Here is a 28,000-nt window from a genome sequence, read left to right on the forward strand (position 1 = left end):
AAATATCCCTGTCCAGGAAGTGTGCAAAAGCATACAGACAATTGTAAATTCTTAGTGCGCACTTTTGCAGCTTTCTGATTTTGTGCAAATCTGAGGGATCATGGTGCTGCAACACTTATTGCATCCTCACATATGCTGGTAGAAGACAACAGATAGTGCGTTGACTCACCATAAAGCAGGGAGGCTCATGCACAGATGGCACACACAGTGACTTCTGGAATGACAGAGCTGATGTATCTGTAGAAAATGTAATGGTGTTCAAAGGAGTGAAGATGTGCCCAGAGATGCTGAGTGGGAGTCACCAAGGACATATTGGAATGGTAGGCTGCGAATGATGGACAAGGGATACAATGTGCTAGCCCAATTTAAAGGCTTAAATTGAAGATATGGTCCAAAACTGTGACCATTGTGCAAACTGAAGACAGAATTGCAGAAAGTCCATGGCAATCAGGAGTCCACCCAGCAGGAGCTGCTTGCCATATATTAGCAACAGATCTATTCAAGTAAAGTGGCAAGCCATATCTGCAGTTATTACTTCAAAGTGATGCAATTACAAAAAGCAAAAAAAAAAAAAAGCAAAAAAATGCTTGCATGTGCTGTAATAAATCACAAGAAGACTAAATTTTCCAGGTGCTGTATTCATGATAGTGAGCCTTGGTACACATCAGAGGAACTTTATAACGTTTGCACATCCAACTAGGGCAATAGTCTAGTTGAAAGATATGTGATGGATGGGTCTTGTGGTATTGCAGATTATGGGGTGCTTGTTTTGAAGTTTGAGTTAGGGTGGTCATGTTTATCCTTTACAGTGAAGAGTCCTCTGTTTGAAGGATCTAGCAGAGGACGGTCTCTGGAAAAAGTCCTCTCTTTGAAAAATTGCCTGGTTGAAGTCTGGATTAAAGATAAAGAATTGGAGGAAGGGAGAGCAGGGGCTTTGAAGTTGCCCTTCAAAAGATGCCACCACAAGAGCAGGCACACAAGTGATCTGATCTCAGCCTTCCTCTCTATGGTGAGATCAGGGCTTTTTTCCAGCTGGAACTTGCCAGAACTCAGTTCCGGCACCTCTTGGGTATGTGCCATTGCCATTGTAAGAGAACGAGGGAGATGTTCATGATGAGTTCCAGCACCTCTTTTTCTAGAAAAATAGCACTGGTTGAGATGTATGAGATTTCTATTTAAATTATTTTACCTTGTTCATTTGTGCACATTTCAGGTGTACAGTATTTGAAATTTGCATAAGCTCAATGCATTCTAAGAAAACCATGACCTGCTGCAAATTTAAGGTCCTGCAAAAATAAAATAAAATAAAAAATACAGAACTGATGGTGCGGACGCTTGTTAACAATGAACACAGGGTTGGTCACTATTAGATAGGTTTTTGGTCTGATTCAGCAGGGCTTTTCTTATATTTTGTGACTTGTGACTTGCTTTTATAGAGATCCCCTTTACACAAAATGCCTGCACTGCATTTGGGGTGTGTGGGAGAAATTTGCATGTCCATTTTAAAAAGTTCATGTCAGTGTCAGCAAAGAAGAAACAGTTGCCAAACACCGGTACAGGAGCTACCTTTTTAAGCATCTATTCTGAGGAACTCAGCTTGTACATGAACATAAGAGGGGCGCAGAAGCTCATGACACTCTCAGTATGAATTATGGGCAGAAGACTAGTTTCAAAGGCAAAGGTCATGATTTTGCAATACTTTTAACATGTTGCGAGATGGATAAACTTAAGGAGCATCACTAGTGGCAGCCATTAACATAGGATGTGAGCTACCATCAGCTCCTGTCAGGAATGTCTGTCAATGTGCCATGGAGACTTTCCACTTGTTCACAGCAATCCATGAGGGAAGCCATTGTTCTCATTATGGATTTGCATTGTGGATAAATGGCCCAGTACAGCCTGTTTCAAGCGGTCTCCGCTTGGCTTTCATAATGCATAAACCGGCCCTAAGCCATCAAACTTTATGAAATCTCCCTTGTAGCAGAGTTATAGCAGCAGACTAAAACAATGGAGCATCTCTACCATAAACTGAGTGGTTAGGACAGTTACTTAAGGAGAATATTATAACATTTTCTATTCTACAAGGGTATATTTCCTTCTCAGAAATGACAAGCATGCTTGTTTAAATTTGTGTTTTACCTCACTGTTCCAAATCCAATTGCTTCTGATGTATCAGGGAAGAACGTTTATGAAGCAACCACAATGTATAAAGAAAAACATTTTTTCATTTCAGTATCTTCCAGGTCTTTCCAAGCCTCCATTACTTGGGCTGTCACCCCGTCACTGCCTGAGGTGCATTCCAGCTCTCTGCTAAAGAATATGCTTTCCCACTAATGGGGATGTTCTTGCAATGGGAAATGTAATTTTCCACTCCATTACAAGTAGTGTGTAAAAGGACCTTTTTCCTCACTGCACACAGATCAGTTCCCAATGAAATCCTATTCACTAAATATTACAATAGCAGACTCCACTTCAAACACAGGTGCTTGTCATGGTGCTGGGCAAACAGCCTGGATCAACCATGAACAAAACCTGCACATTCGATGTTTGGATGTCTATCACAATTTAACAAAAATAGGGGGGGGGGGGATCAGCATGCTTAGTGAAGGGAGGCAAGAGGAGGATGATAAGGAAAGGACTTAATGGTGTGTTCCTCTGACTATTTCCCTGCTGTTTTGCTCTTAAATCTAACGATCATGCGCATACTAGGAGTAAGTCATGTTGTACCTGCAAAACTCTAATGATGAAAAATAGCCAAGCAGTTTCCTTTAGAGAAAGCAAAATGCAAAACATTGGAACAAAACCATAGCGCTAATAACAATAACCTTGGGCATTAAATAATATATTTACGTGGTGACACATTTCTCTGCCACATTTTCAGTAGCATGCATTTTGATCATTACACAAAATGCTGTCCTGTGCCCGCAGCATGAAGAAAGAGAGAGGAGTGAAATTGCTGCAGGGATTAAGCTAAAATGGCCACAATTACAGCTTGGTGTCCTGATCTGGAACCAGCTTCTCTGCTTACAGCGGAACCCACAGCCTGTCTGCTCAGAGAGGAGTCTGTAAAAAAAAAGGCCAGGTTAGGATATCCAGTTATATAAACTACTTCTTCTGAGATGGGCTGGCCTATGCATAAGTGCCCTCTGAGGTCCCATAAGGGATCTCCATGGGGTCACGGGGAGGGGCGGGATGTAATGGAAGCTGCAACCAATCCAGCATATTGAGTTGGATCGTTGGATTCAGCCTAGCCCGATTGGCCCTGCCTCTCCAAGATCCTAGGCAGATGTCTCCCCAAAAATCAAATAGGCTTTTAAATGGAAGAACTCTGGGTTGAGCCTGGGGTCTTCTGCATGCTTAGAATGTGTTCAACCACTGAGTTAGGCTATTATTGCATACTTTGGATGCAGTCAAAGCAAAAGGCTGTTGTTCAGTTTATCCACTGTGCTCTACCATAGAAGCTTTTGCAAAAGTAAATTTATATTATCACAGTAAACCAGCCAATCAAACCTCATCCATTCATTAATGGGCCTATGTGCACTTGAGTAGCCATATTGCTTACATGCACATAATATTCATGTCGGAGGTACCAGCAAGACAAATTGCCTCTGGGGCATGCTCATAGTAGGATTCAAGATGGAACATTGTGGAAATGTTTTGGCTACACACAAACACACTTGTAAAGTGTAACTTGCGCACATTTAACCTGCATGGATTCAACTTTATACATTTGGCAAAAAGGGGGGGGGCAGGTGTCCGGGAAATTTTTTTGGCTTTATGTGAGATTTCCAGAACGTACGTTGAGAGTCGCCTTTATACGCATAGACACAGGCACTTATATACACGCTATATGTGTGTATATGTTTTCTGGAGAAATGGCTAGAAATTCTAAAAGGACGGGGCTTTTAATAAATTTTGTAAATGTGGTTGGAATTCCATGGCAATGATGACTACCATCAATCTTGGAATTCAGCTTCCCAAACTCATCCAGCTCCGAACCTTCATTTTCAGCCTGTGAAAGTGCTTATATTGGCAAAATGGCTTGCAGAGTAGTCTCTGCTAAACAAAACCAAACCTCAAAGGGGCTCCCTACAATCAGGGTCACAGACCTTCATTCCTTATGGCTGCATGGCTTCTCCTCACCTTCCCTTGGCTGTTGGCCTATCTGGGCAAGCGCCACTGAATACCTGATCTGGAAAGAGTGAACAGCGTATTGCAGCAAGTACGCTGAGTTGAGCCCGCCCCATTTGCATAAAATGAGTCCCAAACTTGATTTTCAGTCTGCTTGTTGTGCCTTTCATTTCAGCTTCCTGAGCAGCAGGAGCAGCAGTTGTTATTATCAATGCTTTTTTGTGATAGTACACCTTGAAACAGATTACTGACTTGTCTTTTTTTACTGGCATCCACAGCACTTTATCTCAAGATATGAATACCGCCTCTGAATACCGGGACCGCCTCTCCTGGTATGCCCCACGGAGGAACTTACGGTCTTCAAATAAAAACATCTTGAAGGTCCCAGGCCACAGAGAAGTTAGGCTGGCCTCAACTAGAGCCAGGGCTTTTTCAGCCGTGGCTCCGATCTGGTGGAACACTCTGTCACAAGAGACCAGGGCCCTGCGGGACTTGACATCTTTCTGCAGGGCCTGCAAGACAGAGCTGTTCCACCAGGCCTTTGGCCAGGGCACAGCCTGACTCCCTCCCTCGGCAACCTTCGTGGAGCTCTGGCCCAATGGTTGCCAGTGGCTTGAATTAATTAATTTTATAATGAATGATTTTAGAGTGTTGTTTGTGCTGTACTTTTGTACTGTTTTGTTGTTGTTAGCCGCCCTGAGCCCAGCTTCGGCTGGGGAGGGTGGGATATAAATAAAATTTATTATTATTATTATTATTATTATTATTATTATTATACCAGCATCACATTTTTAAAAAGCATCTTATTATTGCAATTCAAAAACAATTACAAATAATTAATTAAAGATTCACCTTTTACATGTGTGTATCAAGGCAAACAGCTAAAAATAGCTTTTAAAGCAGTACAAAAAAACCCATTAAGATGAATCTTAAACTAATACAAAACCTAAGGCAAACTGCAAAAGCCTATTGTTTCTGGAAACTACAAATAGTGGGTACAGAGTTCTGGGACCTGGGTTTTGCATTGTTTTTGAACCATAAAGTCATTCAGACAAGTTGATGAAGTAACAAGGCAACCTGCGGTTGAACTACTTGTCAGGTAGGCAGATTTAGTAAAATATGAGGGACGCGGGTGGTGCTGTGGGTTAAACGACAGAGCCTAGGACTTGCCAATCAGAAGGTCGGTGGTTGACGCAACGGGGTGAGCTCCCGTTGCTCGGTCCCTGCTCCTGCCAACCTAGCAGTTCGAAAGCACGTCAAAGTGCAAGAAGATAAATAGGTACCACTCTCTGGCGGGAAGGTAAAACGGGGTTTCCGTGCGCTGCTCTAGTTTGCCAGAAGCGGCTTAGTCATGCTGGCCACATGACCCAGAAGCTGTACGCCAGCTCCCTCGGCCAGTAAAGCGAGATGAGCGCTGCAACCCCAGAGTCAGTCACGACTGGACCTAATGATCAGGGGTCCCTTTACCTTTACCTTTATCCATCAACTTTCAAAGTGTATACCGAAGCAAATGCTTGAAATACTAGTCTTTTGTTGTGTATTTATATTTTAGTGTTGCAGTTTGTTCATTAACGTTAAACAGTCCCTGCCAGTTATAAACAGCAGAAGGTTGCATGATAACCTGCCATTTTACACCTTTTCATTTGCAGCTTCCTCGTGAAGAAATGCTTTTGCATAATAGCTTGTTTTTAATTTTAAAAGGACAAAACATATTGTTTGTGACTTCCTGCTGGCATCCGAGCTAATTCCAAAGCTTTCAAACTTAGCTTGCAATAGCCAGTGAAGCAGTATGTGTTTGTGTGTGCTATTTTAGCTTTATATCTGTATTTGTAGTCAGTGCATAATAGCTCATTCTAAGAGGATCACTTCAAGGGGATATTATCTTTCTCTTCAAAGGTAATGGCTGAAAGAAACAATGGTTTAAAGCCACTTTGAGGTTAGAAACCTCTACTTAGGAAATGAAAGTTAATTTGATTAGAAAAGATGCTTAATTAAGTCTTTCGACTATAAGTTTGCCATTAAGGAGAACTCTCCATGTCGTACGTTTCAAAGGAAGGCAGATTACAGTTTAGAGATAATTACTTCTCTTTCTGAAATGATACTTGTCCTAATTTTATTAAAATGAATATGATCAAGGTCCTCAATCAAATGACAAAGAAAGCAGTCAACCAATTACACTTAGCATGGTCAAATACATGTGCTCTACTTCCATGTTATGCAGTAGATCTTAATTAAAGCTGCTGTCATAAGTTACAGCTCAATATGGGAGAAGGTGGTTCATACTCAGGAATGTGTCTAACTGTCGCTGAAAAGAAACCGATTGAACTGATGGATACTTCACTCCAAGTTGGGGAAATGTGTTTTGGGCAAGTTTTCTGAGTTCTTTGGGGTTTTACGTATGTTCTTCTCGAGAAGAACAGTTCTGCCAGTAATTTAAGAGAGAAGAAATGTCCAATCATTTTGGAGTATTCAACCGGAGGCCTACAAACTGAAAGTAGCCCCTGAAAATATTGTTACAGGTTAGTGGGAGAACAGATCCCTGGCTGCAAGATTTCCCCCTCTAGATTCTTGGGTGCTGGGGTTTAATCAGAGCTGACAGGTTGAGCTTTTATTTTTATCTAACTACTTTGGATCCATCCTTGATGGAAATACGGAGATGATAAGTGAAATTGCTACCATCCTATCCACAGTGATACATCCTATCTAAGGTGAGCCCTTCTCTATGTTCTGATATGGCCTAATACTAGGTTTATTATTATTATTATTATTATTATTGATTTTCCATTTTATAATATTTAATCACATCATCATTATTCACTTTACTTCTTTAGCTCTTAAGAGCATATTGACTCCCCTCCCTCCCACCTCGTGGTTTTCAAAGTTAACCTCTGTATCATAGCATTTATACATTTTCCAATTTACAATTCACTCATCTGAAGTGTCTTAATTCTAAATAAATATAAAAAAGGTAAATACAGTTAATGTTGCAAGTCTTCTTACAACCCTGCCTGTGTTGTTAGTTGCTTACAATGGTCCTTCAAATATTCTATAGATTTACTACGGTCTTTTTAGAATGCTTGATCACGCTTGTTTCAGATTTTCCCGGTCAGCTTTGCCAGTCCCGCAAAGTCCATCACCTTCATCTGCCACTCTTCTTTCGTTAGTACTTCTTGTTCCTTCCATTGGCCTGATACTAGGTTGATACTAGTTGGCCTTATCTATGGCTGCACCCCAGGAGTGGAATTCTCTCCCATGGGCTTGTTTCTATGAATACTTTTTTTAAAAGGCAGGCATTATTATTATTATTATTATTATTATTATTATTATTATTATTAACGTGGGTTTTTATGCTGACTCTGATGGTTTTGATTGATTTACCTGCCATGTTATCTCTTATTGTTATTTCAGAATTGTTTTAATTTTTGATTACTATGATTGTTTGCTTGTAATTCTTGAATGCTGTTAGCTATCTTGCATGCTCTTTCATAGTCAAAACGAGGATATACATGGTGTGGTAATGCAGAGGCAAGTTTTTTCACTGGTGGCACCACTGTTGTGCTGAAACATGAGAGTCCCCATCCGTGTTGGCATTCCAGCAGCTCCTAAAGACACACCTTTTACGCAGAGCATTAAATTGTTATGCAGTTATTTTATTTTTTACTGTATATATTAATTAAGGATGCTCACCACAGAGCCTAGGACTTGCCGATCAGAAGTTCGGCGGTTCGAATCCCTGTGACGGGGTGAGCTCCTGTTGCTCGGTCCCTGCTCCTGCCAACCTAGCAGTTCGGAAGCACGTCAAAGTGCAAGTAGATAAATAGGTACCACTCTGGCGGGAAGGTAAATGGCGTTTCCGTGCGCTGCTCTGGTTCGCCAGAAGTGGCTTAGTCATGCTGGCCACATGATCCGGAAGCTGTACACCGGCTTCCTCGGCCAATAAAGCGAGATGAGCACCGTAACCCCAGAGTCGGTCACAACTGGACCTAATGGTCAGGGGTCCCTTTACCTTTACCTTAATGTTACATTCCCTTCTATCATCAACTATGCTGGTGGACCCAGTATGTAGGAAACTGAGGCCTGATTGCTTCAAGTCTTCTGATACCAGACTGTCAAACAGAGAAACCCAGTCATGTATGAATGGCCTAAAGCAGGCAGCAAGTGACTAGCAGAAGCACCCTGGAAGTCCTTGCTTGGGCAGAAGTTATCACCTTGGGACACTATCCCTGAAGTAACAACCTTTCAGGTCTTGACTATGTGGACAAGAAAAGCTGCCCATTATGTATCAACATGGCCATGATTTCCAAGTCTGCAGGACAGTGACGCGATCACAACTGGAACCTGTAGGAACTTTGATGGAATAGTTTACTGGTATTTAGCATGTTAGGTTGCAGCTAGGGTAGGTTTAGCCTTTGGCTAAACAATGGAAGCATCCTCGATCAATATGGAGTTACTATTCAGAATTCATGTTGCTTTTATGTGCTTTTACACAGTTCTGCCTTATAAAAATATTTCCTATGGGTGAGCTCCTAAGTATTATGGTATATGTGGGCTATCAATACAGTTTATAAGGTGTTAGAATGTCAGAAATATAAAATTGCTCAGGGTTGCAAGTGGATTATTTCTATAGTACTGACACCAGGATTTGTTATCTAACACCAGGAGTGTGTGCCAACTTCATTAAAGTTTAAAAATTCACAGTTGAAATATTGCCTTGAACCTCATTTTCTAATTCTGGCATGTCTCCTGTTAACCTTCCTCCTCCCATCCTCAATTTTTATTTTGCTGTGTGCAAGCTGATGCAATGTTATTAAATGCTCTAAAAGAACAGTTGCTCCCTTTTTCTTGATTAACAGGATTCTCTATCTCCTGTGTTTGAAGCTATAAATTAATTGCTATCCGTGGAAAAATTGCAATCAAGGCTGCTCATGGATTATAAGATTTTTATGTAGCCTTGCATTTTTCGCACCTCCTTTTCTGCTACCAAATATTTCAGGAGCGCACCCCCCCCCCCCATCTTTTGGTTGCGCCCTTTCATCTAGAATGCTTTGTGTTTTCTGGAAACACTGGACTTTCTGAAAAAGGGGTTTGGATAGTGAAATAAACTTGTGAGTGAAGCTCTGCAAGCTCTGCAGACAAATATTCACATTCACAGCTGTTGCTTCACCAGGAATCCAAGGTTCCAATCCCCACTCACTGAGCTCACTGAGTGATATTGGGCAAGCCACTAACCCTCAACTTAACCTACCCCACAAGGTTGTTGTGATGGTAATATGGTTGGGAGTAGGTGGAAACCCTGTATCTCACATAGAACTCTTGGAGAAAAGCTGGGATATAAATGTAAACAAACAAATAAATAAAATGTTATGTGAAAGTGAGCTGTCAGTTAGCTATTGCCTGGGTATAATAACAGCATCCTTTAGGATTGTTGAGCTGAACTTACCTATCCCCACTCCCCACCCCCCATTTCAATATCAAAATTAGAATTTACTGTAACTGATAATCTTCCTTGGCAACATTATTGTGGAACTTAGATGGCAATTGAAACATACTGATTAACTATTGAAAGTATTTGTGTGTGCTTCGTTCAAGTCCTGGGTACCAAGTATGGCTCAAATAAGTGTTTGGGCTGTACAGTGGTACCTCAGGTTAAGTACTTAATTCGTTCTGGAGGTCCGTACTTAACCTGAAACTGTTCTTAACCCGAAGCACCACTTTAGCTAACGGGGCCTCCTGCTGCCAGAGCACGATTTCTGTTCTCATCCTGAAGCAAAGTTCTTAACCTGAAGCACTATTTCTGCATTAGCGGAGTCTGTAACCTGAAGCGTATGTAACCTGAAGCGTATGTGTCAGAGCTGCCTCTAGGTCCCAGCTCACAGAGGACCAACGCTAGGCTGTCGTAATGTACAAAAGTCTTTATTGAAGTTCAATTTCCATTTCAAAGCCGCAGCGTGCAGCCCTACGTCTTAAACCCTAGATCGGCGAAGTCCCGTCTGAGTCTCCTCCCCTCTGACACCAGTTTAAGATCCTAGCCCTGCTCCACCTTTTCCGCTGCTCTTTCCTCCTCTGGGTCCTCCTGCCCGCTGGGGCATTGCCCTTTCTGGACTCTTCCGACGCTGAGTCGCTTAGCTCCTCCCCCTGCCTCCGGCGGGCTTTAGGACCCGGTTCCCAATCCTCATTCTCTGCTGTCCCGCGCTCCTGTACATTTGAACTTGCCTCTCGCGCCAACCCAGTGACCTTTCTCCTAACCGTTACACTACTTCGGTCACTGCTTCCCTCTTCCGTGATACTGGCCGGATCTGACCTCTCCTCCGTTGTCCGACTTTCTGATGGAGGCGTGGTCAGCCCTGCCTTATCTTCTCTCCCTGGTGGGGAATGCACTGGCCCCGATCCTTGGGACTCTTCCCCCCCACTCTGCTCTGGTGGGGAAGCTGGTCCTGATTTCCAGCTACTGCTCTGAGAGTCCCTGCTGCCCCCTTGCTCCTGGGGCGTTCCCCTTGGGAACCCCCTACCCCTGGCCACTGGTGCCCCCTTCTGTGAATCTTCCGATTCTCTGGAGAGGCTCATGGAATCCCTCGGTCCACTGTCCTCTTCTCCTACGCTCCCCTCCGATTCTTGCCCTTCGCTCTCCATCTCCTCTCTTCCCTGTGCCTCTGCTCCTGAGTCCCTGACAGTATGTAACCTGAAGCGTTTGTAACCTGAGGTACCACTGTATATCGCACTGTCCAAGCTTGGAGAAGGTCCCTGATGGCAAAGGAAGGTCCAAAGTGTTTCTTCCATTCAGTTTCCAGGGGGATTTACAGAACAAAAAACAGTCATAGCAATTTGCAACAAAGGGTGATGGATCAACAGGTAGAAAAGTACTGCTTTAACCTTTCTCCTCAGGAAGGTTTTTCCTTTCAAAACCATCACCCCTAAACTGCTCTTCTCCTTCAAAGAGAAAAGATCAGACCTGTATTCTCACCCAGTAGAGGATAGTTCATTTGTTTTGTTTAAGGATCTCCTGCCCTTCCAAAACTGATTTTTGTTTGTTTGCTTTAAAAGGGAAAGTTACGTATGACTGTGTGTAGCGTGGATGTGAGCAAAAGCTCAAGCAGTGTGTGTGTGTGTGTGTGTGTGTTTCTTTCTATCATCTATCTATCTATATCTATCTATCCCTCTGCTTAAACTCTCCCCCAGTCCATGTGACCAAGAGTTAGATAAATAGTTCTGGCCTAGCTCTGAAACACACACTGAAATTAAATGGCGGAACTGTGCTGCTGTGTGGGAGATGAGCAGTGCCTGCATTCCTAATAGCAGTAGCCTCAGGAGTCTGCTGTTTATTTATCAATTGTTAATTGACTCGATGTTTACTCATGATTGCAAACAGATGATTAATTTATCCCAGACTTTTATGACTATGATAGTGAAGAGATCATTAGAAAGACGGATTATAATAGAGTTCTCTGCACTTATGAGCCTTCTAATAAAGATTGACTAATATAATTAGATATAGCTTTATAACAAATACTATTAAACTGACTCTGGATTTTTATTTAAATGCACTGGCCTGCTATCTTAAACTTATTAGCCATGTGTGGGTTAAGGAGAACCCCCTGCCTGCGCTGTTTACTCTGCTCTCGCCATCAGAGATTAAAGCTGCAGCATGCTTGGAGGGCAAGTTGTGGTATTATGTTATTTGTTCGAACACATTTCTCTGTCAACCTTCCCCACCATCAAAAAGACTGCCACAAATTAGTGGGGGGGGGAGGGAAATACCATTTTAGTTGTAGGCTTTTAAATGGGGATCATTTTCAGACTTTGGTGCTGAGGATCAGTTGATTGAGATAATGCAGGGAACTAGCATTGGGCTCATTCATTTGAAGCGGCTGGCATGTTATTTGCATAAATCCATTTAATAGAAGGGTGGATTAGAATTACCTGGGATTATATTTAAAAAAAAACAACCCTATGAAACATTTCCCCCCCTCCCAGAAAATCCTCTTTCTCCCTTTAATTCTGGAGCAGGAGTTTGTGGATGGGGTAGAAAACAGAATATAGCATATACACATATAGAGCCAGTGTGGAGTAGTGGGATATTGGACTGTTGCAATATATGGGTCCAAATCCCTATTGAACCATGAAATTTATGGGATGACTTGGGTCAGTCCCTGTGATCTACTCTACACATGCCTCAGGATGAAGTGATAGACTATGTACCAGACTGTCAGTGGAAAATACCAATTTAAAATGGGACTTTCATCTTACAATGAAACTCAACTCTATGCTAGTTTTTATTTCTTCTTCTAGAGAGATATTACGTATAGGAGAACGCAACTATGTGATTTTCCACCAACAGCATGGAATGATTTTAGCCCAGCTCTTGACCTAGCATACCACACAGAATAAAATGGATAAAACAATTGTCTTCTTCAGTGGCATCAGGGAGCAGGAATGTGGGGGGAGGACGACATCATCTGCTGCAGCAGAATTTGCCAGTGTTGTAGGCTTGTGGTGGTGATAGTGACAGGTTTGGTTTGGCACATGATCCCATTGTTAGGTATGTTAGGCTCAGGCAGTGACTGTCTCAAGATGAACTTCATAGCTGATAGGAAAATGAACCTAGGTCTCCAGCCAAAGCCCAATGTCATAACCACTAAACCATTTTTTACTACCTTCTTATTTTGTCACTGTGAGCTGATCCTAATAAAAAGGGCACCATGCTATCTGACGTACCGTATATACATATACATATACATATACATATTTAACAGCTGCTTGCAGTTGCGGGCTCTGGCTATGGACTTACTCTGCTAGTGTGGTTTCAGGGACAAACTCCTGCCTTCAAAATTTTATCACTCTACTGCTGATATTCTGCCTTGACTTCACTGGAGGAAAAACAGGTTTAAACTGATAATATGTTGAACATCACATAACAAAACTTATCACTTGCTTTCCCATTAAAACCTCATAAATTAGCTAAGAATACCCTCTTAATTTAAAGTTCATGCCCTGGTTTATATAGGATTTGCACAAAGTAAATGAACTCTTGGTCAGATAATTCCCACTTTCCACAGTATAGAATTGTATAGTTCTTAATACCAGGGACTAGAGACAAACAAAAGGAAGTCCATGTTTTCCTTGGTAATTCCCTCAGTTATCTCAGAAGCAGGCTTGTAAGTGCTCCCTGTTGGAAAACAGAATACGTGTCTGGACTGGTTGGAACCAGAAAGGCAGTTCTGAAATGCAAACATTCCATACTCCTCTCACTCCTTTTTTGATGTTACATACCACTTAGATCAGGAGTGGGGAAACCTTTGACCCTCCAGGTGTTGCTGAACTACAACTTCCATCAGCCAAGGGCCAGGGGTGACAGGTGTTGTAGTTCAACAACATCTGGAGGACCAAAGGTTCTCCACACTTGACATAGGACTCAGCTACACTGGAAAAGAAAAAACACACTTTATATTCATTGTTTATGTATTCTAACACTGTGACACCAGAGGGCGCTGTGGAGTTCTGGTTTTTCTAACCCGATTTCTCATTCAAAGTTTGCAACGTGTTTAACTGAAACGCTTCTTTGATATGTAGACCTGATTCAAATAATCCTCTGTGTAAAAGAGATCCTAACCACATGATTGGGCTCCAGTTCATGCATTTATTATGTTTTAATGCTCTCCTGGCATGGGTTTACTGGACTGAGTGGGAATCAACTTGCCAGTGTCCCCATGCAAACTAGTGGACCTGTGTGAGAAGAGCATTCAGAACATTACTGCTGGTAGATGGAATTCTATTAACATGGCTGCAATTTTCATCAATTCTGGAAAAAGACAGTTTGAAACAAGGCTCTGTTGAGTCCAGCAGTGACAGCCCAACCCTGCCTTTCGACCCATTTCTACATTTTGAAAACACTTATTTAACTCAGGCGCCCAGTCTGAAGGCATTAGCAACAACTTTAAAGGAGTGTATACTGTATTTCCCCCTGGGCCCTTATCTTCTATTTTATACAAGTGAAACATTGTGCATTATGTAATGGTAACTAGGATACATCTGGTCTCTGACAAGGTTTTGAAGAAATTTATTTTTTGAAAGCTGTTGTAACAAAAGTTTGTTCTCTGTCTTCAGATGTGAATTAGTTAAAACTAATTGTCTTTCAAGGTGTTTTTGTGTTTATTTTACTTCCAGATCTGTCTCCCACTTAACACATGAATAATGGACAGTGGTTTGGAAAAGTAAAGCAGCTTTTTTTTTAAGGGAAAAAAGTGTTGCTAGGGAATTTCATTTTTTATGTAGATGATGTATGGTTCCTTGAAGATTGTAAATCTGTGAAGATAGTTAAACAGAGTAGAAATGAATGTGTGGAGGAGAATGCTTACAGGCTTCATCCATTGTGTGTTGATCAAAATGAGTGTATAAAGATCCACATGCCTAGACTCAAAATGTACAGTTGGTACGCTGCTTGTTTATAGAAAATGTGAGGGGAAAACAGCTGCCCCGCCAAGTGTAAGAATATTTTTTGCCCCTTAAAGTTTAACCCAACCTTTAGAAGACAATTAATTCACACCTTACTGAAATGTCTGAAAATTGCTAGACCGAATACTTCAGTTCAGCAATACTTAGTGTAATACATTATCTTCTAATGCATTCTGTACGTTCTTTGAGCAGTCCACAAGAGTATGTTGACCAGCCTATGGGCACACTAACTGATTGATACTGCCCTGTGCATTTTTCCAAAATCCCTTGGATATTATGCATGTCTACTGGGCAATGGGATATGCAAGATGTCATACTCACCCTGCCAGTATTTATGTCAATTCCTCTTTCAACTCACCCTAACCACAACAACATAGTCTGCATTGTCATCCAAAGAAATAAAACAATAGGTTCATCTCACCATGCGAGTCCAGATCTCCTTTAGTGGATGAACCCATAACCCCTGGAAAGGACAGTGATTTCCAGTATGAGGAGCAACGTGTAAACAGAGGGCCTTGAAATATGAAATATACAGAACACCACAAAAGACTTAGGTTCTCTTTTTCCTGAAAAGCATTTCAGTTCTGAGACATAGCAGAGTGTATGTAAGCTCCGTGTTTAACATGTACCTTTCTGCTGGAATGCCCACTGATTAATCCATTTCTGTCAACCAGGCAGGGCCTTTTAACCAGGCAGGACCTTTTAACCAATCTAAATAATCTTTATGTTGTTTCTGTTCGCATCCTATAACCAGAAGCTCAGTATAGGCAATAGGCTTGTTAGTCTAGCTCTATTTGGGTGTGAGGTTCATGTAGTTCTACATCTCAGAGATTCCTATGTGCACCCAGCAGGCTCCCCTCTGCATACATGCCCCTGATGAAGGGGGCACAGCAATGGAGGTGGATTCAGTGGGTGCGGCTGCACTTATCCATGCCACACAATTGTAGTTTTCACCGTCAAGCACAAATGTCAGACTTTGTTTTGTCTGGACACAATTTGACATATCTGGTTATGATTACAGGGCAGCAACCAATAGCTATATCTTGGATGCTATGATGTGTAAACTTTTGATATTTATAGAATTCAAACATATGATATCCTCAGTAATCTTTACAGCATCTCTGGAAATTTAGCCAGTGTTGTGCTCACATGGCAGACAGGAGGAGCAGACCGAGAGAGCATGCCTTGGCTCAGAGTTAGTGATTTCTTGGCTGGGCCAAAATTTGAATCTGAGATTTTCTGGTTCATAGCTCAGTCTCTTAACCACTGCACAAACTTTATTTGCTAGCAAAGCTAACCTTTCCACTAAAACAAAGCTGCAATACTTTATGAAGTGGCCGGGTAGTGGAAAATGAAAACTTACATGAGAAATGAAATGGAAAACCTCTCAGGACTTGTGTGTAGCCTCCATTCTGTGAGGCTTATTTAAACAATATGGGCTGGGTATTGTGTGTCTGACTTGGCGCAAATTCGCAGGTCTTATACATTTCATTATTTACAGGAAAGAAATTAGCAGGAATGAGTAGAGTGGAAGTTACTCTAATCCCAAAGCTCTCTATGGAATTGTGGCTGAGCTTGCTGTGTCAATGCAGTTTAGCCCTCACAACATCTACAAATAGGCAAGAACTAGCTGAAGATCATGAAGTCAGCAGAAGACTTATGAAGCAAAGGATTAACTCAACTGCTGTTTGTTCTTTCTAATTCTCTCTGTTTATATTAGACAGAAAGGAGAAGTTGACAGTTGTATTACAGTGTCAGAGTGTGTATGGGATTGAAACAATATGCTTTTGAGGAAGCCAAGTATAGTCTCTGTTGTGGAAATAGTTAGATTTACTTCTTTCCTTTCAAACTGCGCTGGGTTGCCCAAACTTCTTATTAACTGGGATTCCTACAAACCATGCCTTCCCTTCTTGCCTCTGAGAACTACATGAAGATGTTGGCTCCGTGAAGGAGAGAGGCTGGCCATTGTGACCTCATGATGAAGTTGCCTCCCTTAAGGAGAGAGGGTGGCCACTGTGACCTCATGAAGATACTGCCTCCCTGAAGGAGAGAAAAAAGCCACTGTGACTTCATGATGATGTTGCCTCCTTGAAGGAAAGAGGCGGCCACTGTGACCTCATGATGATGTTGCCTCCCTGAAGGAGAGAAAAAAGCCACTGTGACTTCATGATGATGTTGCCTCCTTGAAGGAAAGAGGCGACCACTGTGACCTCATGATGATGTTGCCTCCCTGAAGGATAGAAAAAAGCGACTGTGACCGCATGATGATGGTGCCTCCCTGAAGAAGAGAAAAAAGCTACTGTGACCACATGATGATGTTGCCTCCTTGAAGGAGAGCGGCTGGCCATTGTGACCTCATGTTGATATTGCCTCCCTAAAGGATAGAGGCGGCCACTGTGACATCATGAGAATGTTGCCTCCCTGAAGGAGAGAAAAAAGCCACTGTGACATGGAGAAAGAGGTGTAAAGCAGGATGTTCAAAATGCTACTCCTGCTGCTTGTTGGCCTACTGGAAAAGCACCATTGTGAACATTTGAAAACTGTGGTCATTCAACTTGATCTTGAAGAAATTCAGTATAAATCTCAGTTTGCAGTTCTAAGTGACTTTGCTTGCTTTTCTATGGACACAATCAAGAATTTGACCCCAAGCTCTTTTTGTGATAAACAAAACTCCTCTAAATGTTGATTTAAATGTTCACGTAGAATGTAGGTTTTGCTGGCACATTCATCATTGCAGTGGAAATCAGGCACAGAGGGTTGCAGCACTCAGTTGCAAGATGAATGTTCACAGTAGGTTTGACAAAAATTGCACATTTTGATGATAAATGCCAGAATATTCTGAGTAATATTTGGCTTTGTTGGGATCTCTATATTCAATAAAATTCTGCCTTTTGTGAATTCTAGGGAAAGAACTTAAAACTCTGAAATCTGACATTGCAAATGACTTTAAATGTATCTATAAGCCTTAGCGGGGCCATAGTTGTTCTTGTGAGTCAAATGTCTCACCTTTCAAAGCTGCAGTTATTCTTCATTCTTGTTTTAGAAGCTGGAAATCTAGGCACAGGGAGGCCAAATCACTTGTACAAAGTAATTCAAAGCTTGGCATTTAATAGAAGTCTCAGGTCCAGTACATTAACCTCCAGATAGTTATTTCTGACCTTACGAAACAAGATGTTGGCTAACCATTAAGCCGATACTTTTGGGTTTTGTTTTGGGGTTTTTTTATTGCAAGTTTTAAAACATGAATGGTTCAAAGTCTTCCCTTGGGCTGAATTTAAATTTGCAATAGCTTCAGTTAACATTGCTGTTTTGTCAGAGTGTTTACCTTTAGAGGTGGGGGCCACACAGTTTGGTCATTGTTATGTGGTTTTAAAAACTGAATCTTCTTGGCACATGCCACATTAAATGATGCTGGCTGGGATCCACAGAGGAACTGTCTGTGCACGCAGAGCACTTCTGTGCATGCACAGGCAGGAGACTGTTTGCCATTTTTCATCTGTTGTCAGCTAGCAATATGCATTTCTGGAGCTCCTTCAGTTGGACCTGCAGAGGCTGCTGTAAGCAGGGCAAGGCTGCACAGGCACAGTGTACCTCCCAGTTTCCCTATCCAGCCACCCCAATATTTCTTCCTTCCACAGCATTACACATAACGTTTTTCAAGATTTGCATATATGCATTTTCACTATTGATTATTGACCCCCAAAGCACTCATTGGCTATTTATCCTGGGCTATTGCTCATTGTCTTTTGCTTGTTGAAAACACTAACCAAAATTTGCTCACATTCTCCATTCAGAAGTACAGTCTGGGCAGCTGGCTTAACTATATCAAAACATGCACAGCAAGCTGCTTCTTTCTTACTTACTTTAACAGCCCCAGCAAGACTTTTGCTGACTTGTTCCTTGTTCAAGACATTTGTTTGTACATCTGATTTTCTCTTTAGCTGCATAGGACACACTAGCTTGAATTGAGACATCACATAATCTGTCAATTTAGATTACTAGGGCTTGCCGATCAGAAGGTTGGCGGTTCGAATCCCTGCGACGGAGTGAGCTCCCATTTCTCAGTCCCTGCTACTGCCAACCTAGCAGTTCGAAAGCACGTCAAAGTGCAAGTAGATAAATAGGTACTGCTCTGGCGGGAAGGTAAATGGTGTTTCAGTGCACTGCTTTAGTTCACCACATGACCTGGAAGCTGTACGCCGGCTCCCTTGGCCAGTAAAGCGAGATGAGCGCCCCAACCCCAGAGTTGTCCACAACTGGACCTAATGGTCAGGGGTCCCTTTACCTTTACTACTACTACTACTAATACTACTACCACCACATTCCTATCTTCTCAGTCTTCAGTGATCATGTTAAATAACTCACTAAAAATAATAGAAGTAGTAGAAAGCAAATTTCAACTCTTGTGAAGCTTTGTATTTTTCTTATTTCAGGGTCATGTGAACAATGGGTATTAAAAACAAAAACAAAAACTGCCAGTTCTATATATGTTGTGTGCATGTTTTCTGCTGTTGTCCTCAGTCATTTCCCACATTTGTCAAGGCAAAGGTTGAAAAGGGGGAGAGGGGGACGGACAAGAGGTACCCATTCATTCCTGTATGTCAGAAGTTCAGTTTGTCATGATAACATTCAAGTGGTATATTTATGTAGCCTGCTACTGGAGGTTACAGAAAGAGTGGAGATGATTTTTCTTTTAAATTGGGGGGTGGGGGTGGAGGAAGAGAAAGAAAGATGAAGACCAAGAAAGAAAAGAAGGAATTTGTGTTTTCAGGCTTTACAGAGTCTACTGGAAAGACTCTGAGCAGAGGGAAGAGTTTGCTGTGGAATGTCTACAATATGGCAACCATTGATATGGGACAGGACTTGTAGCTGCAACAACAAATCCATTCATATAAACAGAGAATCCCTTGCTGCGGAATGGGTCTGTTTTGGCTTAAGGTCTGAGGAACATGTTGCTTTCAAAGTGAATTCTTAGGTGTCACTTCCCATAACTTATTGCTGAAGATTACAAAGCTACTGATATAACATATTAGTTTGATGGACAGAATTATACCCCCAGTGCTTCCTGCTTTCCCCGATGACGCACACTAACTTAGTGTGCTGTGACAGCTGCCTTGATTTACCACCAGGCTGGGAGGCCAAGTGGGAGACGGAACATTCACATGAACGCCGGGGCCGATTCTGGCCCACAGCCTAGTTTATAAAGCTGCCCCATAATTCACCACAAATGTGTCACCATTAAAAGGGGGAAAAAGGATTGCAGATAATAAATAGTCTTTAATTTATTAGCTAACAACAAAGAGATCAGAGCCAGTTGTGATGTGATTGTTTGACATAATATTGTCAAGGAAAAAAGCTAAGTTGACCAAAGATGTATATTACACATTCAAGCAGATGCATCAACTCTTGGCTTGTCACAAGGGGAGCTAAACAAAACGCCAAACAGAAGAGAGAACTGGCAAACCGCACAGCCATTTATCTCCAAAAGAGACATACTCAAGAGCAAGTGAAATAAGACATAGTTCTTTCAGCTTGGTCAAGAGCCAGATTCTAACTATTATAAATTAAATGTTTTGTGTATAGTGTATGGCAACTGCACACTGGCCTCTTCATGGCCTTGGGAGGGGAATGCTAGAGCCCCCCCCCCCCCAGATCTCCCATTTGGAGAAGGGCTGATTGTGTTTCAGGAGGTGTCTGTGTATGTATGTGTGCGTGCCGATGGTCACAATGGTCTGATCTTTACATGCTCAATTTTAGTAAACAGAAAATTAAGCAGCATATTCACAGTGCACACTGGGATTTGTCCAGCAAATTCTTTCGTTGTTCTGTCTTCTTTCTTGCTTGCTCCCCAGAGAGTGGAATGTTGGAATATATACTGAATAGTCATCAATAAAATGATTTCAGGTTCATATGTTTTTAATCTGATTTTCAAACTGCATGTCGTTTATTTTGAGGAAACATTATTGGCTTATTTCAGCCTGGTATTGTTCATGCTGTTAGAATGATTTGTATCCAGTGTTTTCAGTGTATGGTTTTGTTTTTCATACGTGCTGAAGAATTTCTGCCTTGGGATGCAAAGAGAAAATGGGAAGAGCTGCATGTGTTTGCTTTCTTTCTGCTACGTGGATAGTCCCCTCCCACTGTTTCACTATGAAACAGCATGAGCAGGTTGTCTGCATCCACCATCACACTTTGGGATTCAGTATTTTACACACCACTGCAATAAAGCTATCTATGCCAAAACCTGAATACATGGCCATGGATGCATGGGGCCAGCTTACAATGGGCTAGCAGCCAGAATGGGAGGGCTTTTCGTGCACTTTTCCTGAGTTCCCTGCATGCCTGGTGGTGGGGGAAGATGAGCCTCTTGAGTTCCAGGATGAGGCAACATATGATGGGTCATGAGGTCTAGTCCTGTTACTGTAACTATAAAGATCAAACCATGCAAGACCAATTCTCTTTGGTATGCCTATGTGCCTGGATATGAGGTAGGCTCCAAAGTTCCAATAGATCTGGAAGTACAGCTGTTGATGCACATCTCTTAAACTATAATGTATATAATGTGAAGGATATATGCATATTTGTAGACAGTGAAGTTGTGACCAATCAGGGTACCCAAGCACAGATTGCTAGTGTTTAGGGCACACCTACTTTTTCTCTTTTGGAGGGTTTACTAGAGGAAACCCTGGTGTAAGAATGGAATAGCTACTGCAAACACAACTACGCTGTAAAGATAAAGCCTCCCTAAAGCTAGTATTAGACTTTGCCTGCCCTGAGAAGGCTAGGGGTAAAAGGGCAAAGGAAACATAGAACATTGTAGAGTCGGAAGGGACACCAAGGGACATCTAATTCAATCCGCCCCCAACCTCTGCTTAAAAACATCCAATGACTGTCAGTCTGTTTTTAGTTCTTGTCACCTTCCATAATAATAATCATAATTACCATATTATTATTTGCAGTAGAACTTCTCACATGGTTTACCAGTCAGTTTCCCTTCATTGTGGGTGAGAAGGGAGGATAATAATTGCAATTAAAATTTTTAGAGCATAAAATATTTGTCTCAGTCGTGTTTCCAAAAGTTCTATAAGGTAGGCCAGTATTCGTGTTGTGATTTTCCTATGGACATCAACTGAGTCCATGGCTGAAATTAAGCATTTGAGTGAGGGATCTCTTCATTCAGAGCTCATTTGCTTAGCCATGATGCAACGTCAGCTGTCTGGTGTAGTGGGGGTAATGGGGAACAGCTGAAGAAAATAGAACAGAACAAAAGAAAAAACGCCCAATGCCTGCCTTGTGTTTGCAGCTCTGTCAGACTAATATATATATTCCATGCATTTAAATGAGCGTTAGTCAACCATATACTGAAATATCCTCAACGTTTCCATCAAATAATCAGGCACTTAGTCTGATTCACAGCAGGAATCAGACACCCTTCAAAAAGTGAAGGAATCTTTTGGCAATTCCGAAACATTCAAATCCTATTAATTCCAATGACAGTTATCCTCTATGTCACTTGAGGCAGCTGCACTTTTTTTTTTTTTCAGTGTTCACAGCTTTCAAGCAATGTGTGTATGTACATGTATGTGTGTTCGCGCCCAGGTCTGCAACCATGGACTATTTTTTTTATATAAGTTAAAAATATGCTTGATACCCTCAGAGGCCAAGTGCTGAGTGGTACGTGCTGGTTCATTATAAGGAACTTTGTGCTTGTTGAGAACTTCAAACTAGTCTGCCTTTTTATACTTATTTCTAATGGGCTCTCCTAGAATTATGCTGGACTAACATTCCAGACTAGGAACCCAGGAACAAGGGGCTGGGAACAGGCTGTTGGAGCCAGGTACTTCACTCACACAGATTTCCCAGCCCTCCCCGTGCTTTGTCCCCATGGTTAGGGGGTTGCATCAGGAACAACTTGCATCATGTATGATCTTAGCCAGCAGGGGAGTTGTGTGCAAGAAGGGAGGAGCTGGGGGGAAGTGCAAGTCATCTCATGGCCCATGTTACATGTGCATTGGCTTGCATAGCCATGGTTTGTGGCATAAGGCCGCCACATACCACCCATGCAAAGCACTTAGGCCTTTCTCAGACCGAGGAGGCACAATCTGGCAGCTCCAAGATGGTGCCTGCCAGATCAGGGGGTAGAGACAGTATGGTAGAAGCATACCCTAGTGGTAGGAGCAGAGGGCAGGTCTTGTAGGGTCAGCAGAAGGGTCTAGCTGTGTTGAGTTCTTCAGGAGTGAAGCTAGAAGGACATGGGAAGTGAAGAGAAATGGAAAATAGACTGCCTCCTGGGTTCTGGCCTGCCCCTTTGCTTCTTCCCTTGAAGTCCCTGAGAAACTCTTGAAATTTCTGTCAAATGTTGAGACCCGAAGAACATTCCAGTTGACATGAATGAAATTAACCCAGAGTAAACAAATTGTCCCAAACTGTGGGAGACAGTGGAAGACAGGAGTGCCTGGCGTGCTCTGGTCCATGGGGTCACGAAGAGTCGGACACGACTAAACGGCTAAACAACAACAAAACAAATTGTCAACTGCAGTCCACACTGGTTTATTGTGACCGGTTTTTGTTTGTGTTCTTAGATCCAAAGGAAGCAACCACTTGACTTGTCACTTCAGGTTTGCAGTTACCATTGGACTATGATAATCTATACTTTTCGGTGTAATCTACACTTTTCTGGGAGGCAGACAGTAGACCCATGATAGGGAGAAGAGCTAACAATGTATGTAAAGGTGCTTGCATAGTAAAACAGCCTTTTTAAGGGAAGGAACCTCCTTTATGTGGTTGTTAAGTATAACAAATAGATAACCATGCGCAAATTGAAAAATGACAGGTGGCTGTCATTAAGGTTGAAACCAGAGGGAAAATGCAGAATAATTCCTGATAAAACTGAGGCATAACCCAAAGTTACACATCTGCAATTTTGGGGAGTGTGCGTGTCAGAATAACACTTACTACATATGTCTATTCGTGGGGTGATAAGGAGCAGATTCTCCTGGATCCACCCCCCTCCCATCCTGTTTATGTAATTCCTGAGTAGGGGGGGGGTACACTCACTTGAATGTACAATACCTGTAATTCTCCTTGAAAGCAAGATTCATATTACAGGGTCAGAGAGATGCCCTGAATTCAAATAAACATGGTACCTCCCATTTCAGGCTGTATGTTTTATGCTGTATGTTTTATGCACAGAATAGTCAGAGTGGGAGGTGCATATGAACCTGAGGTCCATGATCAGAGCTTGATCTCCATTCACATAGGTTCCTGAAATAGTATTACTCATGGCAATGGGACCTTTCCCTCGCTGCAGTTTTCTGTTTCAATTTTACATCATGGCTGGGGAGTGAAGATGTAAACCTCTCCTTCCTGCATACAGCAGACCTGGTGGAAATTGACCGCCCCCATAGGAATAATTTTTGAAAATCCCCTGATATAGCTGCAAGGCATGCAATAAACATAATATATAACTGGGTCCTAAGTCTGTGACCTAGTGTGTCAGGAGTGTAAATGAAATGGGAAGCTCTATAAGCAGTTGATTTTTTAAAAAAATCAACAACAAATATTAAATATTCACGTATATTTAATGGAACTATTTACGTGTAATCTAGTTGATCTACCCAAATGCTTTAGCACGGTGAGTCTCCCCACGCCTATGTTTGTATTTATGGTTGACATTAAGTAAAACCAATGCCTTTTAAATAATTATCCCTATCTGTGTGATAAAGCTAGATTATACAGCTGGATTCTGTATCAAGGACATCACTTAACTTCATTTAGAACTATGGCCAACTCTGCCGTGCCCATTTCTCGATGCTATAAAATAACCATAAATCAGGAGAAATGACCGTACAACTTAAAGCTTCTGAAATGAGCTTTTGAGTATCATGCTTACAGGAATGTCAACCCATCTCAGTGTAAATCATCAACATGTCCTTAAACTTCCCTTGCATCAGTGAGATCCTCCTGCTTTATTGGTTGTAGTTTATTCATTATTGTTCTCAGCCCTGTATTTAATGCTTATTTTAAGTTTTGGTACTGCATCATGCCTATGTGCAGTGTATTTTTTAAAAAAAAATATTTGAGAAACCACTGAATTCACTGGCAACCACAGATAAAACACTGGTTCAGCTACAGCACACCTCATCCATGTGTTTTATGCTGCTTCTTCAACAGCAGTACAACATCTCACAGAGCTGGCCAAGAGAATGTCCGCCAGCCACATGTGGTATGTCCAAAGGGACAGTGGGCCGGGCTGGTGGGGAATACAGCTGTCCAAAGGGTACACTCAATTCCTTGGGCTCACCTGAAGGAGTTCTTTAGATCATAGGATCATAGGGACATAGAGTTGGAAGGGACCCTGAGGATCATCTAGTCCAACCCCCTGCAATGCAGGAATATACAGCTGTCCCATATGGGGATCAAACCTGCAACCTTGGTGTTATCAGCACCATGCTCTAACCAACTGAGCTATCGTCAACTTGTTTTTTATATACAGTGGTACCTTGGGTTAAGAACTTAATTTGTTCCAGAGGTCCGTTCTTAACCTGAAACTGTTCTTAACCTGAAGTACTATTTTAGCTAATGAGGCCTCCCGCTGCCACTGCCGAGCAATTTCTGTTCTCATCCTGAAGAAAAGTTCTTAACCCAAGGTACTATTTCTGGGTTAGCGGAGTCTGTAACCTGAAGCGTCTGTAACCCAGGGTACTACTGTATACGGTAATTCTAAGGCTATGGGTAGCTTAATCGTGACAGGTTGAGACATATATTTATTGTGACAGGCTGAAGCAGTTGGCACAGGGGTTGGGAGCTTTAACACTTCGCCCCAAAATGGCACCTATTGGAATTAACCCCTTTTGTGCCTGTTGCTCAAAATGGAAGAAAAGCTGTCATTGCCACCAATAGACGCTTACCTCCTATGACAAATAGCCAGTTCAGGGGTGATTCCAATCAGGAATGTGGTGGACCAAAGAGTTTAGGCCACCATTTCACATGCCAGTCTCAGCCTGACTCCTCCCTTCCCCATACCAGATTCCCCCCCCCCCCCCAGTAAAAAGACGGCCATAAAAAGCCAAATGACATGAACGATGTTATGTCTAGTTTGGCCTTTCTTGTGGTAAGAACGTGAAGTAGAAGAAATGTGGGCTGAGTTCCTATTGAGATGCAGCACAGAGCACAGCTTCAAGCAAACTCTGTTTATCCCTCAGTCTGGTAGCTTGGCCATGATTTCCATTGGTGGGCAAATGTGCAGCTCCCCGGGGGAATATTCATGTATCTGTGTCCCCTAGAGAGGAATGCCCCAGAGTTTGGGGCATAAAACAGACAGGTAAAACCATTTTCACCCTACGGGCTCATTTCATGCCAAATGCTTCCACCATGTGGCCTCTTGTCATTGCTACTTGTTTCTTTTCCACTTGAATGTTGGATTATCTGAATGCCCTTTGGGTGATGCGTATGAAACTGCAGGCTAGTACAGTAATTCAATATCCAAGAGATAGTACACGTTGATATTATATATTGTATAGTTAATAAACTACCGAGATGTTCCTAGAATTTGTGTTTAGCTACTGTTGCAAATAAAATAAGAGAGAAAGAGAGAGAAAACCTTCAGATGGTAATTGTTTTCTGTCAGTAGCTACCCAGGATAAATTTGAACCATTGACCTGGAGGTGAGAGTCTCCTTATCCCATTAGCTTTCTCCTGCTTTTTGTTATCACATGGCGTGTGTGACGGAGATATGTGTGGGCTTTCACTCTGGGAAAAGATTAAAATAAAAATTATGAAGTGTTCTCAAATGAGGCCTGTTATCATGCAGGCCAGTTTTATGTCTATAATAACCCAAAGTCAGTAGCTGTACTCATAGCTCTTATCAATTTGCCTACTTGGGCTCAAATGGAGGCCACAGTTCTAAATTTCAGTCCCATTTTGCACTCTTGGAAATGTTCAAATGACTGTGATTATAGAATGCAAACGCACATTTTCTGTTAATCTTGACGAAACAAAAGCATTCCTAGTTATCTCCCCGCCTATTAACAGTAACAGCTATCTAATGATATTTGCATGTGATAACTTTCAGTAAAAAGTGTCCTATTAGATGTCAGGAAGTTAAGTAAATTTGAGCATAATCGTGAGCATTTTACACATTATAGTTCTCAGTCTCAATAATGAACCATTCAGCTTAAGAGTTTAATGCAATTATAGCTATTTTTTTCTCTCTATAGAAACAACCCAGTGTTCTTTCCTGAGTATGTTACATACTTGAAATGCAATGGTTTTTGAGGGGAAACTTGGGTGATTATTCTGGTAGTGTGCATTCCTCTGAAGATGTTGCTATAATTTGTATAAAGTTTTATTCCTGTCCCCAGATGTCGACAATCGGGATCTGCATAAATATATTATGTGTAAATCTCTCAGCAGCTGCTTTCCATTCAGGTTCCTCCAGATATTAGCCTGTCTTTGAGTTTATGACAAAGTTAAAAATTATTCATTAAACTGACCTGCAGTATATTCAGTAACTGGAAAATTGCCTTGCAGTTCTATTTGGTTTGTAGATGTGATCACGAGTAAATTTTTAACTTAATTAATTGGCCGTTTCTGTTGACAAGAAATTTATGTGGTAATAATTTGCTCGAAATAGATGCCGACTGTAGGAAATGAGATATCCATCATAGGCTTGTGTTCCACCAGCTGCACAGTGGCTATTATGAAAGTATTTCAGCTTGCAACGACCCCACTGTTTGTGCAGTCAGGATTATATATACCCACGATCCATTGCCTGCCTGAGAGGCGCTCATGGAGGTCTATGATAACAAAGACTTTGTGATTTATGGCTTGCTGTGAAAGCAGAGCTTGATGAGATTAAACAATTTCATAGCACAAGTGTTTCTTAAGACCTGATTTGTAGTTGCAAGCTGATGGTAAATCACATTTATATATCCGAAAGCATGCTCAGCAGAGAAGTGCAATTACAGTTTAAGACAGCTACTTTTTATTTAATTTTTATCCTGGTTTTGTCTCTTTTATAACCTCTTCGTCTGCTAACCATTCACCTTCACAAGTCCTTTCCCCTGGTTGGGAGGCCAAAAGACTGAATTTGCGGATGTTCCTCGAGCCTTATGTGCTCACTTATGGAAAGCACTGAGGCATTTCGAAGCAGCTTTTTACTGGATGCTACTGTCTTTGAACTGGCTTCAGCTGCATTTCTTGGCTCAGTTCTGTATCAAATGTCAGTGGGGGGAGTCTTTCTCACTTTAAGCAATTGTGAATCAGGCAGCAACACTTCAGAATGCAAGCGATTAACATACAGAGCATGGGCAACTGGCATTCGTAGCACATCACACCACGCATTAGGAAGCCAAATGTTTTTAGATGGCATTTTCGTGTGGGTTAGAGAAATATTTTTAAATAGTCATCTAGAACTGCT

General features: G+C 41.8%; 1 protein-coding gene and 1 long non-coding RNA gene across 2 annotated transcripts in view; one reads left to right on the forward strand and one right to left on the reverse strand.

Moving 5' to 3' along the window:
- Nucleotides 1-28,000, forward strand: part of LRMDA (leucine rich melanocyte differentiation associated) — a 744,858-nt gene that overhangs the window by 548,293 nt on the left and 168,565 nt on the right.
- Nucleotides 2,827-12,619, reverse strand: LOC307216597. The gene is made up of 3 exons (XR_013839191.1): nucleotides 12,505-12,619; nucleotides 4,110-4,192; nucleotides 2,827-3,063 (listed from the first exon to the last, which is right to left on the reverse strand). It is a non-coding gene; the product is annotated as an uncharacterized lncRNA (long non-coding RNA).

Source organism: Podarcis cretensis (assembly GCF_951804945.1).
Source record: "Podarcis cretensis genome assembly, chromosome: 5".
In the NCBI taxonomy this organism is placed as follows: Eukaryota; Metazoa; Chordata; class Lepidosauria; order Squamata; family Lacertidae; genus Podarcis; species Podarcis cretensis.